We start from the raw sequence: 10,472 nt of genomic DNA, 5'->3' as shown, positions 1-10,472 counted from the left end.
CAGAAATAAACATAGACTACTTCTAAGATACAGAAGATATAAAACAAATGCTCATGGAATGCGCATATGTAAAGGTTTTAAAAATATTTCTTCAATTCATCTGTGATTATTTTTATTCAAAAGAACTGGGATTATGTCAACGAATGTTTGGAGAGTCCTTAATAAATTACGAAACTGTTAAACCCAAAGATGCAATAGAATGGAAAACATCTTATTGAATAACTTGGAAAGATGTTGCTAAATTTCAAAGATTGAATGAGCACAGACATTCTGGATAGGGTATTTTTGAAAACATGAATGCAGTAGATGTTGTGCTGTGAAAGAGGAAGGGCAGATGCGAAGATTATTATTGGTTGAAAAGGCAAACTAAATTAACTATGGAAATCGGTAAAAAAAGAAAGTGTGTATATTATATTGATGGACTTTGTTTAGTGGGAGTGAGGTTGAGACAAAATGGATTATAGACATAGACCGATAACCAAAACATACTTGCAAGTGGCCTGGTATTGTAGGGATGGCGATGATTGATTTTAATGACATGCGCATGCGGTACTGGAAGGAGCTTACTTCAATAATCTGAAATATGTAACTTGAAGATAATGTTTATTGAACCGCAAAGGCATTTGAACTGGATTCTGCCAAAACCAGAAAGTGTTTTACTAAATTCCATAAATGTGGAGTTTAGGATAGAAGGCATAAATTCACAGTAAGAATAAATAAAGTCTGCTTTGATAATGGTAAAAACGTTCAGAAATGCATCAATCTGGTAAAAATATATTAAATTCGGCATGCCTACAAGGATGTTTATGATAGCCAGTTTCCGGTAGAGCACCCTTTGACGCTGTGCGTGGGCAACTGTGGCTGCTGAAAGATTTGTGGTCATGCGACAAGAAGAGAACCTTTGAATTACATTCATGCATTAATCAGAAGCCCAACTAAGTGGCAACGGAACGGTGATGGCGAAGATGCTGACATGCCAAAGAGGGGAGTTGTCAAATACTTGGATGGCAGAGGAAAATACACTTAAGAGAACAGCGCACCGACAGTCCCCTAAAGTTTTTAGGGGACTTGGGAGGTGTCTGATGAAGCAAGAAACCCTTTATTGCCACACTCTGCTCTATGATGAATGCCGAAGTAGCGATCACAAACATTAGAAACCTGACGCTACTACATGTCTAAAATAATTCAGTTTGGGCAGTGTGGGTCACGATCAGACATTTTTTCTTTATTTTGACAGGTTAGCAATGAGTTTGTATACTTTAGATAAGAAGAATGTCTTTATCGTGTTTAGTTATTTAAAACCTTTCCAACACTACAAATATCGATGTAAGTCTACGATACAAAACTACCATAGAACAATTTGATTGCATTTCCTTGACGAGACAGTGCGGGGTGGGAGCGGAAAGTGATCAAAAGCGAGAAAAAAAAGCCAGCGAGTGGTGCGCGCGCGCCACTGCGAGCATATGTTTTGAATTATCGCGGCTGTCAAGCCGCGATAATTCAAAACATATCGCCTCTGGTGCGCATAACAGACACCAATAGGCCATAGGCGGAGCTACGCGACCGCCTATGGCCTATTGCGTGTTCTGTTAAAAAACAGCATGCACGCGAAGGCCAATGAAAATGAACCTTAGAAATAACACGCACGAGCTGCGTGGAATATCCAGGTCCATTTGCAAAACCGCTGGGAAAAGGACTCTCGCTGCGCGACACTGCATACGCAGTGTACGCTAGGCCCGAGCCCTAAAAAGGTACACATATTATATAAAATAAATTATTAAATACATTTATAAACAATATTTATTTAAAAGGAGCAATTATTAACAAACAAATTACTTAAAACATGAATGTATTTCTTTTATTTCCTTCCCTATAACACCAGACAAATAAAAAAAGATATCAACATTTTTATTTACATTTATTTCCATAATTATTATAATAAATAATGAATTTAAAATATATTAACATTTTACTAGTTTATTAATTTAAATTAATTAACCTAATTAATAATTCATCAATACAAAAATTACTTCCCACCATTTACACCTATAAACACCACAACACACACCTACAATTAATTACACAATTACCATCATTAATTACTCATTAATAAATTTAAATTAATTAATAACTAATTAATAATTCATCAATAAAAAATAAATTACTTCCCACCCTTCACACCTTTAACACCTATAAACACAGCACACACCTAAAATGTATTACATTATCATAATGAATTACTAATTAATTAATTTAGAAATAATTACCAGCTAATTATTAAAAAAGTATTAATAAATTAATGTACAAATTTAACACTGTAACATCACAATTAAACAAATATTAATAAATAAAAATTATTCAATAAATCTTATATAATTAAATTATTTCCCACCCTATTCCCCTATAACCCCACAACCTGCTACAGAACTAAAAACGCAAATCTTAATTAAAAAAAATAATAACTACTACAATTTTAAAACATAGACTAAAAATACAAACAATTCTTATACAAAAAACAAACATAACACACATAAAATATATACTAAAATACATAAAATAATAAAAAAATCAATATTTTTAACAACTAGATTTTCACAAACGATATTAAACACTTCGATATTTTTTAAATCAATATCACTTACCCAAAATCGATATTCTTGACCACGAGGATTTTTCTGTCGATATTCCTGACCCACGATATTTTTACCACGATATTTATGCATTTTGATATTTCCTAGATATTCTTTCTATGTACCGTAAGTTTGGCCCCACCAGCACCTGTGGAGTGCTAACCCTTCAGTAGCCATGAGATGGGTCTCTGAAAGCCACATCTTGAGGTCGGAATATACTTTGGAACCCTTAGACATATTATTGAGCCCCTTCACATTCCAGGACATTAATTTATACTTCAGGGAGACAGCCATGGCACATTGACATGTGAACTTTTAACCACCAGCCAAATGGCCACATGCCCACCCCGTGCCAGCCCCTCTCAGGCTCTCAGCCAGGTAGATACCCCACCAGCTGTACGGCTCAACCAAACAAAGAACAAAACAGTCTCACCTCCCTAACCCCCATCCAAAACATAATTGCAACTTTAACCACACCTTCAGTCAACACATGTGAACCAGGTAGGGGTGCAAACACCTGTATGTGCACCTCCGGGCCTCACACCTCTCCACCAATGTACATCTTTTTCAAACATCCTCATGAACAAGGGAGCCTGGCACACTTTCAGGTTACTGAAGACTCTGAAAGCACTGCCCACCCATTGTAGACCCATCTGAACAACAACCCCCATTCTGAGACCTTCAGCAGGATTCAAAAGAGATTATCTGCTGTGCGGGGCATCACTCGGGACAATACAACATCAGAACCCACTGTTGATATTGAGGTCCTGTCAGAGTCAGAGTCTCTAGTCCCATCATCACCTATCGTAAAGGGAGGGTCGCCTCTGCCACACTCATGATTTCCACCCCTTACACTGCTTTCAATTATCCTTGCTGCGTCTGCATTTTATAAGGTATAGCCCTTCTACCATTGCACACCCTCCTCCTAGATGATCTCCATGAGGTCCAACATCCCAAGGCCCTGAGAAGAGTGACAGAGTGTGGGTAGCCATCGATCCATTCCAAAGCCTCCTGAGGTGAAGTAAAAAACTGCACACCATCCTCCGTGGCCACCCACAGTTTGACCGGAAAGAGCATTGCGTACTGAACCCCATCTGGCAGAGGTGCTTTTTAATTTCCAGGAATGTGGCCCACTGCTTCTGGACGTCTCTAGTAAAATCTGGGAACACCATCACAGATCCCCTCTCAGCCTGGCCCGATGCAGAATGTGATCCCGATCTTTAATGGAGGAATTTGGCCACTGCTGAGTTTGGGGCCATCCCCAACAGCGGGGGTTGCATCAGCACCCAATGTGCCCTTTCCATCGCAAAGAAAGGAGAAAGGACCTCAGCCGCCAACTCTTTCTTTAGCCAGTTTTCAAAGGACTCCAGCATATTGGACCCTTCAGTCCGCTCCAACATCCCTATCACTCAGATATTGTTTCTTCGGGCTCTGTTATCAGCATCTTCAGCCCTGTATTCCAGAGATTTGACTCTTTCCTCCATGTTTTTCAGGCGCCCCCTCAAGGGCTCGAGGGATAATTAAGTCAAAGTGTGCTACTTGGTAGTGGCATTCTCCGCCAGTTATCAGTGGTTATTCCGCAGAATCCTCAAATCTGCTGCCACTGTATCCATCTTTCACTCAAGAGCTTCCCAGGAGTCAGTGATCATCTGCAGGACAGCGTCTAGCATTGCGCCCTTTTGACTTACAGATGGGGCACATGCCTCACTCTCACCATCCTCAATGACGGTGGCAGCCGGTGAGGGGGGAGGGTCGGCGGGGATCCGCATCTCTCTTCTTTGAGGCCTTCCCCATGATGTCCTCTGTTCAGTGGACATTGGATTCTTTCCAGCAGGTGCCTCCTTTCCGAGGTTCAATTGGCCCGGCTTTCAATTCTCTAGACCTCCAGGGTTTGCGGCCTTCAAGTGATACTTTCCGGGGTCCTGGGCTCAGCTAGTAACTCCTTTTGTCCCTGTGTACCAGGCACCAGCAGTCACACCAACCACTGATCAAACAAGGGTCAGCAGGAAATTACAGCTCTGCCTGTGACAAAAGGTCCAAGCCTCAAAATAGATAGCCCTGGCTCTGTCAGTGTCCAGCAGCTCGTACAAGGTCCAGAGGGAGGCGCAACGTCTGCTTTCCTGGTAGGGGTTGCTGTTCCTCCAGTCCCCCTGGTTCCCACAGTGCGAGCAAGCCAATCCGGAACCGGGCTTAGCCCCACAGCTCACCTCTTTCCTTCCTGGTGATGGCCCGCAAAGTCATTTCCTCCCAGGTCGATATTGTTGCTCCTTCAATTCTCCTGGGGTGCGGTTGCTGGTCCTCACTGCAGCAGACTCCCCTGTCTCTCCGCTGGCCCAGCAGCATCTCAGATGAGGCCTCTAGGCCTCTGGAGATGTCCCTCCGGTTAACTCAGTGTTGCCCACATTAAGCTGTCATGGCACATCTTGTCACAGGCAGTCAGTCCGTGGCTCATCCTCCTCTCCCTGACTCTCCCTCCTTGACAGGGGCGGCTCCTCCACTAGGGCACAGGAGCATCGCCCCACTGCTTCTTGCAGCACGAGAAGCAGAAACCTAAAATGGTAAAACTACCATTTTATGTTTCTGCTTCTCGCACTGTGAGAAAGCAGAGTTTCGTTTGGTTGATGGGGCTGCTCTAGCAGCATGGCTGGGCAAGGGAGGGGTGGACCCACTCCTGAGAGAGCATGACTGGTTTGGTCGACCCTCTGGGGCCGCCCAAACCAGTCATGTGCATTCTGCCTTTTCTCCATGTAGGCTGCATGCAGCCTACATAGAGAAAATGGCCGGGCCATTAGAGCCTGGCTGGTCAGCTTCACAACCAATCACAATGCTGCTTGAGCAGCATTGAGATTGGCTTAGGGGAGGGAGTGAACCTGGCTGCCTGCTTCTGCTTCCTGCTCCTGGAGAGCAGGAGAGCAGAGAAGACGCGGGAACAGGGACCCGGCCAGGTAAGTTTAATTTTCTTTCTTTTAATTAAATAAGCCCCCCAATCCCTGCGCGACCATGCGCCCCCCTCACTGCCCCACCACCCGCGAGTCTTGGCAGCCGTGACTGTTCCTTCGGGGGCATCAAAATCACTTGTTCTGGGCAGGAGTCTCTTCTCGAGCCCTACCACCAGAGCGCCTTCATCATCTCCCCACTCCCGACTCTCCCTTGCTCACCGAGTGCCACATAGGGCCCCCACAGTCAGGATGAGTGGAGGGTGGATCATCGCATCACAGTGTTCAGGGCAGCAGGCTTCCCGAACGCAACACACTGTTTATTTTAACTCACCTGTTCCGCTTGATTCTTCAATTTCAGTCCATGCCCTGCTCCGCCATGGCTGTTGGTGCCGTTTGAGCGGAGGTCTGGACTTATCCTCAGCACACACTTCCGGTCACGGAAGTTGGCAGACCAGCCTCGGCAGCTCTCTGCCTATTTTAGTCACATGCTGCAGAAGACGCACAGCTGAAGCAGACAGCGACGGTGGAGGAAAGCACAAGTAGAGGCAAGCTTTAGGGCTGACACAGTTTTAAAGTGTTCTTAACCTTCACGAATGATAGTATTGTTCTGCAGCACAGACTATTGAGTTTATTTCTTTCACGCTGCTTATTTTAATTCACCTGTTACGCTTGACTCTTGGAATCTTCAACTCCAGTCCATGCCTGTTCTGCGTCGGCTGTTGGTGGCTTTTGAGCGGAGGGCGGAACTTAGCCTCAGCACACACTTCCGGTCACGGAAGTTGGCGGACTAGCCTCAGTGATTATCTGCCTATTTTAGTCGCATGCTTCTGCTGAAACCTGTCTGCGCCCCTCCGCGCATGGACCGTGCACAGCGCCAGCCACTATGCCGGTTTTAAACCAGATGACTCTGGTATTTTTAGATGCCAGTATTCAAAGTAGGCCTAGCTACATCTTAGGCCCACAGGCAATCCCTGCCCGGGTGCTCTCTTTGATTCTCAATCGATTTCAGTTGAAAATTCCTGCCACAATTGCTCCATTGTTGTTCACATTCTTCCGCTATCACAAGCGAGAAGATGGAGTTTCACGCAGAGAACTCCAGAATAGAGACAGAGAAAACTCGCTGTGCACTCCTTAACACTAGGGGCCCCTATTAAGATGGCGAGTGGATCACCCTGCCGGGCTGGCAGTAGCCACCGCTGGCCCAGCGGGGCGATCCGCCAGCCATCCTTCCATTAAACACCCCCCCTCATATTACCATGGCGGGGGGTCCGCGGCAGACGGAAAGATCATCCCCTGCTTTTTAATATGGTGGCAGTGTCTGAAAGACACCGCCAGCCATATTATGATGCGGGGTTTGAAATGCCTTCCTGCCATGGGAAGGCATGCAGAATCTGCTTGGGGGCCTGTTGCGGGCCCCCAGGGACTCTGGGGGGTTAGGGGGTGCACACCGGGGGTACCTATGGTACCCCCCTGCACTTCCATGCACAACATGGCAGGCACCGTGCGGTGCCTGCCATGTTGTGCATGGAAGCACACAACATGCCTTCCTGGCATTGTGGCGGGCGGTGCTGAGTGCACCGCCCGCCACAATGTCAGGAATGCTGGATGCGCCCGCCACTGTGGCGGGCGCATCCTAATCACAGCTACGGGACCCCCCACTTATGGCGGGTGGTCCCTTTGTACGCCCGCCATCCTAATGTGCCCCCAAATCTCTTGCCAAAACGCTGTGGCATTCCATGACTTCCCGGAGGATATAGCCTTCGTTACAGAAACCTGGGCCGATCCCTCCTCTTAACCCAATCTCTTAGGGACTCTTCCAGAAGGTTTTAAAATCCACAGGAAAGACAGAGTTGGGAAAAGGGGAGGAGGCATCGTGCTTATAACCAGAAATGGTTTCAATATATGGTTCAAAACCAATCTCAGACTTCACAGAGTGCAAAGCAGCTTTTTTTAAATCGGACTTGATAGCCAGAACACTTTTAATAGCACATTACTTTATTGTCCACCTAAAGCCAAAGCTAGCTTTTTAAATTCAATAGGTCAGCTTCTGCAGAATAAGCCAGAACAGTACAATTTCTCTATTTTGGGTGATTTCAACTTCCACCTTGAAAATAGTTCTGACAGGGATACCGAAGCCCTTATCGATCACATGGCCAGTAAAGGACTCAGTTAGTTGGTCAAGGAGGCCACATACTCGGCCGGATGGGATCTTTTTGGATCATCCCAATCTAGTATGGAACAGAGCATTGCCACTTATCTGGTCTGTCCACAAGTCAATTAAGTTTGAAATTGCGCTGTCACCTAAGAGGCGAATATAGCTCTGAAGTTTTGTCATTGTAGGTATCCTAGATCTAATTTAGTTATATACGGCATGATGGGCAAGGCAGACAGATTTAGAAAGAACTATATTTTCCACCGAAAGCCAGTGCAGCTAACGCCTATAGGGAGTGACTTGTGTCATGCAGCTTAAACCAAAAATAAGTCACTTTGGGGCCGATTAGGATGGCGGACAGATCGCCACCGAAATGCAGGCGGTGGCGATCCGACCGCCATCCGTGCCCGTCTGCCACCTATTTCCCCCCCGCCATATTACAATGGCGGGGGGACCGCGGCGGACGGGAAGACCGTTCGCCGCTTTTCCACTTCGGTCACCTTGCGACTTCGGCAGAAAAGGTCTAATATGGTGGTGGTGTCTAATAGACACCGCCAGCCATATTATGATGTGCTGTGGGCAATGCCTTTCCGTGGCATACGGTCTTTGCTTTGGGGGCCTGTTGCGGGCCCTCAGGGTGAAGGGGTGGTGGGGGGTACCTATATACGTACCCCCTGTGTTTCGAAATACAACATGGTAGGTGCCTGTCATGTTGTGCTTTGAAACGCACAACAAGCATTTTTAGCATTGCGGCAGGCGGTGCTTTCAGCGCTGCCCGCTGCTTAAAAATGCGGGATGCACCCGCCACTGTGGTGGGTGCATCCTAATTCGAGGCACGGGACCTCCTAATTGACCCCATAGTTAGATTCTGCGCTAATTGAAGGTTGCAGAGTAATTTTTGGGGAATCCCCAGGTACAGACTGGTTTAGTAGTTAAATTGCAAGTTAACTAAAGATTGAAAAGCAAGTTTATGCCTTTCTAACGGTATAATAAAGGACATTTTCTTCAGCATTTTAGGAAACCAAGGCAAGTGCCACTGATCTTATTAGCTTGGGTGGCTAGAGTAAGCCCCTCCTCCAAAAAGAAACCAAGGGGCCCATTAGTATGTCGGGCGGATCACCACCGCCTGCATGGCGGTGGCAATCTGCCCAACATATTGCCCCACCTGCATGCAAATTCCCCCTGCCAAATTCCCCCCGCCACACCCCCATCCATATTAGAATGCTTGCGGGGACATGCGGCATGCGGTCTTTCACATTGGGAGCCCGTAGAAGGCCCCTAGGGATTTTGGGGGGCGGGGAGGGTGCACATGGGCGGTACCTAGGGTACCCCCCCTGCATTTCAATGTACAACGAGGCAGGCACCGCGCGATGCCTGTCACGTAGTGCATTGAAACGCACAACTTGCATTTGTGGCATTGCGGCGGGGGGCGGTGCTGAAAGCACAGCCCGCCTCAATGTTATAAATGCAGGATGCGCCCGCCAGTGTGGCGGGTGCATCTTAATTGTAGGTGCGGGACCGCTGCACGAATTGCGGGTGGTCCCGTTTCCGCCCACCATACTAATGTGCCCCCCAAGTGTTTTTACAGAGGTCTTTGGTGGCGCCCCTAAATTTGAAGGTCATATATAGTCCGACCAAATGAAGTTTGGGGGGCCTAGTGTTAGCACTTCCGCTTTGTCCGTATTGAGTGTAAAGGCATTACAAGACATCCAGTTGACGACTGCTGCTAGGCATTTTGTAAATGAAGCCTGACTAGTGTTTGCATCGCCGTCAATTTGTACAATAATTTGGGCATCATCTACGTACATCGTGAAGAAGTGGCTTCAAGTTTTCTGCCTCCATACAGTTTGTAAGTGTAACCAAGTTGAACTGATATGTATAAGTCCTTGTTTACGGAGGTGTATTTTTCCTTTAAATCTTCCAGACTATGATGGAATTCTCTGTTTTTTAAGCTCATTTTTTGAGATTCACACTGTTTAACCATTAGCTATAATATTTTTTCATTGTCCAAATCAAATACAAAAGTAGGAAACTATGTTCCAAACAACGATCAGGTTTAACTTTCAGAAATGTCGGTTTATGTGACAAAAATCCAATTTAAGCAATTTATGGAGACCCTAAAAATGTCTAAGGGTGGTTAAGCCAGCATTTACCAAGTGAAAACATGTGTTTATGCTTTGTAGTTCGAATTCCAAATGCTCATGTAAGCAACTTTTCATAATTCTGAAAACATTGTTCAATCACATTTGTGATTCTAGAGGTGTAACTGCTATAATGATCTTAGTAATAAGTTCATTACAAGATTGAGAATCTTAGACATCTAATCATGTTGAGAAAGAATATCATGATAAACATTGTTCTCCTGTAATTCAACAGACACAGGACTTCAGTGCGTTGAGCCATGTTCTACTTCCTGATTACGACTCACATACTCTTGTGAGATGTCATGAAATTTGCAAGCCGGAGGAGGAGGGCTGAGACTAGTTTCTTTGCTTTGAGGGGCTACTGCCAATTACAGGAATTTATTTAATAGTTTCATTTGTACTGAGAACATTCCAGACTCATTGAAACATACATGGATGACTACAATAGTGAAGAACGTGACCATACCATACGTGGGGGGTCAATTTCAATTCAATTCATGAAGCTTTATTCGGCACATTAAAAATGACCATAAAAGCACAAAACATATATAATGTCGATATTACAGAGTACAGAACATATATAAAAAGGTATCATAAAATACAGACA

This window comes from Lissotriton vulgaris, chromosome 2_1, assembly GCF_964263255.1.
Source record: "Lissotriton vulgaris chromosome 2_1, aLisVul1.2, whole genome shotgun sequence".
NCBI lineage: Eukaryota > Metazoa > Chordata > Amphibia > Caudata > Salamandridae > Lissotriton > Lissotriton vulgaris.
Note: the sequence above shows the minus strand (reverse complement) of the source record.